Here is a 5,898-nt window from a genome sequence, read left to right as displayed (position 1 = left end):
ACGTTATAGGGTAAAACAAGCACTTTGTGTCAAAATAAAATGACGCTTTTTTCTTAATACACTTAAATTAGGTAGTTGCACCAAAAAATTTTAATTAATCTTATACTAACAAATGTGTAATAGAATGAAAGAGGATAAAACATGCTTTCCAACAACACCAAATTTATTATGCTAGCATTATTGGTTCAAAAGTTATTGTGATTTTAAGTTTGTCCGAGGCGTCCTGACATCCAATGGACTTTATATTGAGAAATATAAAAAAAAGTGAAGCTAATTTTTTTTAAATGTGAATATTTCGAAAACTATTGTGAATACATATACAAAAGTATATATCAAATTGTACAGTTTTAAAGGAGTAATTTTAATTTATAAGTGGCAAATCAAAATGAAATTAAAATTATAAAATATCATTAGTAAATTATGAAAAAAATTTTTTTTTTCTAATTTTCTTAAAATAGTCTATAAAAAGAAAAATGCTCCTGGTTGTCAAGTTTTCAACACAATAAGCTTCTAAATTGATCTAGATCTATCTAGTTATAAAACAATAGTGTAGATTAGAAAAAGAATCTTTAAATTTAAGATTTAGATCTATTTAATTATATTTATTTGAAAGAATATTTTAGATACCTAGATTTACAGATTTTAGCTTCGACATCGACTGACCAAAAGAACTCCCAAGAATACAGATCTTTATATTTTATGGTAATAAGCAATGATATAGGTATAAAGAAGTGATTCATTCAATTTTACATGTTTTAGTGTACACTAATTTTATTTTTCTTATGTAAAAAACAGATATTATTGATAAAAGGTCATCCCGACCTTAGTAAAATTCTAGTACCTGATAAAAGTGTGCTAAGTTTTAAAATATCGTTGACTCGTTTAATCATAATAAATTTGGTATCATTGGAAAACTGAAGGAATTTTCTAAGTGTATGGTTTAAAACTAAAGATGTACGAAATCCTTTTTTTATTTTCCTTGTTATTTGAAAATTTCAAATTTTTCTGATTAAAATATTTAGGACATAGTATTAGAACAAAAATATTTTTTTCCCACAGGCCGTTAGAGGAACCTCTTATCTTTAGAATAAACTCAAGAAAATGTCATAAAAACACTCAGTTATAAAGCAATGTCTTTTCTTAGGACATGCTTAATTTCAGTTTTGTAAAACATGAACAGGAAATTGTTTTAATGTCAAATGTGTTTTTAGATACAATATGGCCGCCTGTGAGAGTACCTAACTTAAATCATTAGTTTTATAAAGAAACGTTTCCGTGGGGCACTTCTGTTACGCCGTCCTCCATACGGCATACGTGCCCTGTCCAAAATAACTGTCAAATTATTATATACAATCTCATACAAGCTTTAGCATGCATCCATCCATCCCAGTGGTACTACAGCCAGTGGAGGGATAAGGCCTGCTTTTACACATCCCTCCATTCAGATCTCTACTGTGACTTCCGTCTCCACGTCCTAACCCCAAGCTTTTACTGAGGCTGCAGCGTACGCCGCTAGCTAGATATCATGTTCAGCGTGAGCAAGTAAGGCGTAGAGAAGCTGTGTTATGAACATTTTTTTTTAGTGTTGGGTAGTAGGCATGGAAGCATGCACATATGGTAATAATTCTCCATTAAAAAATAATATTATAAACCTGGTGTTGGCACAGATGGGGGTAGTGGTGTGAGTGTAGTCAGCCGACGCAAATCGCCCCAGGCCAGCGCTAGACGAGCGGTCAACCGTGACGAGTTACGACGATCGGCCGAGACGAGTTAACAACATGAAGGTTCGAGTAGGATCGGCGTCGTGAACAGAGCTCAGGAGCGTCCCAGAATGGTCGAGCGACGTTCTGTCCGGTTCTAGAAGGCCAGTAGGGACCCTATATAAAGAGTGGAGGTGTCGCAGTCAAGACGGTTGAGAAAGCGGGTTCACGACAGGAGTTCAGAACACGGTCGACTACAGCACAGTTCAGCGGTGTGGTTCTGTACGGAGCATTACGACGGTTCAGTGCAGATACTATCAAGTACAGTTGAGACAAACGGCGTCTTGATCTTGGTCTGTGATCGAGTCCGACACAACGAGCCTAGTGTGTGAAGTCAGTCCTGAACTGTTGAACCCAGTGCAAGCCCGGAACGAGACAGAGAGGCCAGTGCAAAAGACTTGATACGGCGGAACGGTGTTATCGGAGAGATATTTGTTATCGCAGAGCTATTTGTACTGTTCTACGTGCTGCCAATTGTACAGTATTGGCTGTTATTTATGGACATTAAACCTTTACGTTATTTTGGAGCCCTGACTTGTCAAGTTCTTTAAGTTGGTGGTGTATGGTGCAGTTTGCAGAGAGCCTGGATAGTGAGATTCGTAACACTGGTGTCAGAAGTGGGATCGGATCGGAATCGGATTGGATCGGATCTACTATGGCTCGTCTGAAACTGCTGTACGAACTTGAATTTAGAGAACTGAAGCAAAAACTCCGTGGACGAAGGCTGAAGGTATGTGGAAACAAGGAAACTTTACAAGCACGCCTCCGAGAAGACATGTTGGAAGAAAAAGAAGATCCGGACACATATCTTTTTGAAGTCGAACCTAACTTGCTGGAACAGCTCACCAGTAGCATGCAGCAATAGATCACCAGTACCAGTATCATGCAGAAACAGATGGCAGCTATGCTAGACGAGATGAGTGTGACATTGAAGAAGAACACCGAGGAGTTCTGTAGAGAGATTAAAAAGATGTGTACCTCAGCGAAGGAAGTGACGAGCCCCGTGGTGAAAACGATTTGCGTGATGGAAGTAACCTTGTACGACCAAGGAGACTTGAAAGATGAAGGAGATTTACCATCGTTGGACATTGAACTATTACCCACCCAATGCTGTGAATCAATAAGCAGTAACAACGGCAATGCTGGTGAAGGTGGTACTGCCTGTGAATCCGAAGACAAGAAGTACAGACCTGAGAATCAGAAAGAGAGCGAAGAAGAGACAAGAGAAGCGGCCTATAGTCCAACAGAAGCTTGTGATGCAGCTGTACCTGATATGAGCACCTCAAACAGCAAGACAGATCAAGAGAACGCTGAGTTTGCCTACAAGCCTGTTGCTGAGGGACGTTTACATGATGAAAGCTACCGACGAGGCTTGGACTCTACAGACGTTCGTCCAGATGCTAAGACCAGCGAGAGAAGCCCTGATGGTGATCATGAGAACCCATTGAAACCTGACGAAGCCGTTGAGAGACATATGCAAGTCGAGAGATACCAGCCAGGTCCGGACCTAACAGACGTTGGTCCAGCTGCCAAGACAGGAGATAAAAGTCCTGATGGTGGTGAAGAGAAACCAAGGAAGCTTGACGTTGAAGTTGATGGACATTCGCACGATGAAAGTCATCGACCAGGTCTGAAACCAACAGGCGATTGTCCCGATACTGAGACGAGAGAGAGAGGTCCTGATGGTGGTAAAGAAAGCCGAATGGAGCCTGAAGCCGAAGACGAGAGACCTTTGCACGAGGAGTGTTACCAACCTGCCCCACAAGCATGCCCTCCAGACAAGGCTGGAGATGATGACCTGTCCCACTATTCCCTGTCCTGTGGATTTGAAGCCTATCCCAGTCCTTCTTCGCAAAGCCCTAAGAAGCCATCTCTTTCGTCAACAATCTTGGTAATCCCTGCCCTTACATCCTATACCTCTCCATGTGTCAAGTGGCTGTCCTCAGTACCGACCGACAAGAGAGCGATGCAACCACAACGTCACTGCAACAAGAGGACGATCAACTGGAGGAAAAGAAGAAGGCGGCGTTTGCGTAGTCCAACGTGCATTGAGTTTCTACCAAGAAATAACTGCAGCCACATGAAGACCAACTGGCGGAGAAGAAGAAGGCTACTTTTGTTGAGTGCAACATGGATGACGATGCGACAACGACATCGATGCAACTAGATGAAGGCTAACTGGAGGAGAAGAATAAAACGTTTTCTGAATTCAACATGGATGGCGATGCACGCAAGACGTCCCTGCAACCAGGTGAAGGCCAATTGGAGGAGAAGAAGGATGCGACCATTGCTGACTGCAACATGGATGGCTCCATCAAGCTCAAGAGGCAAGCCAACTGCCACTGATCGACCCCCGCCTGCAGCGATAAAACTTTACAGACAATGTCATGATGTTGATTCTGTCCGGGACGGACAGATCTAAGGAGGGGGCAGTGTTATAAACCTGGTGGTGGCACAGATGGGGGTAGTGGTGTGAGTGTAGTCAGCCGACGCAAATCGCCCCAGGCCAGCGCTAGACGAGCGGTCAACCGTGACGAGTTACGACGATCGGCCGAGACGAGTTAACAACATGAAGGTTCGAGTAGGATCGGCGTCGTGAACAGAGCTCAGGAGCGTCCCAGAATGGTCGAGGGACGTTCTGTCCGGTTCTAGAAGGCCAGTAGGGACCCTATATAAAGAGCGGAGGTGTCGCAGTCAAGACGGTTGAGAAAGCGGGTTCACGACAGGAGTTCAGAACACAGTCGACTACAGCACAGTTCAGCGGTGTGGTTCTGTACGGAGCATTACGACGGTTCAGTGATGAGTACTATCAAGTACAGTTGAGACGAACGGCGTCTTGATCTTGGTCTGGGATCGAGTCCGACACAACGAGCCTAGAGTGTGAAGTCAGTCCTGAACTGTTGAACCCAGTGCAAGCCCGGAACGAGACGGAGAGGCCAGTGCAAAAGACTTGATACGGCGGAACGGTGTTATCGGAGAGATATTTGTTATCGCAGAGCTATTTGTACTGTTCTACATGCTGCCAATTGTACAGTATTGGCTGTTATTTATGGACATTAAACCTTTACGCTATTTTGGAGCCCTGACTTGTCAAGTTCTTTAAGTTGGTGGTGTATGGTGCAGTTTGCAGAGAGCCTGGATAGTGAGATTCGTAACAATAATAATAATAATAATAATAATAATAATAATAATAAGGAATGTTATATCTCCTGAAGCTATGCAGCCCCAGCTGTGACCTACATTTTTTGCCACAATCAGTGGCTGCATAACCATTGTCAGCCGGTGGTTGATTAAGATTTTCTTTTTGCTGTTATCGTCTGTTTACGGCTCCGGATTTTCTTTTTGTCTCAAATGTGTATCCCTCGGACTTCTTATGGCCCGACAGTTACGCTTGGCAGGGCACTTATCCTGTATGGGAGACGAACGTATGCCAAAGGCAGTCTTTTTTGGTGAGCTAAAAATTGGTCGACGTAACAGAGGTGCCCCACGGAAACGCTTTAAAGATCAGCTTAGACACCAACTCGCCTTAGGTGACATAACAGATAGCATCCTGGTTGCATGCGGCCTTAGAACGAGAGCTGGAGGTCACCAACAAAAAAAAAAAACAACTAAGACAACTAAGTAAAAGCTACCTTCAACGCTCTAAGTAAATGAAGTGTAAAAAAAATATAAAACACTTAAAAACACAATTACTAATCATACATTGGCACATTTAATTTCAGTATTTCTCTTCCATAGTTCCACAAAAAATCAATTTACAGTAAGAGCTGTTTTCTAAACACAAATGTTTTATTAGGCTATTATTTTTTTTTATAAAATACACTTGCAATGATAATTTTAACACTATCTAATCGACTACAAATGCACGTGCATTTTATGTCACGTGTCTTGCTAGTTTCCTCCTCAACTTTCCCATGATTCCTTTTTTATAATGACGACTGTCCAGCGCGTGGTTTGATTCAGAACTCGTCAGCCTCTACACCCTAACCACACAAGATCTGTCAAAAGTTTTTCTCTTTTCTACTTTTTCATTGACTTGAATAAAATTTCATTCAGTGGCAGGCCAGTCCAGTCTTTAATGTGGTCTTCCTATCATGTTCTCTTCTTTCCCTTTTCTTTCTTCCTGGTACTGTTCCCT

This window comes from Biomphalaria glabrata, chromosome 2 (genome assembly GCF_947242115.1).
Source record: "Biomphalaria glabrata chromosome 2, xgBioGlab47.1, whole genome shotgun sequence".
NCBI classification, from domain to species: domain Eukaryota; kingdom Metazoa; phylum Mollusca; class Gastropoda; family Planorbidae; genus Biomphalaria; species Biomphalaria glabrata.
This window is presented reverse-complemented; position numbering follows the sequence as displayed.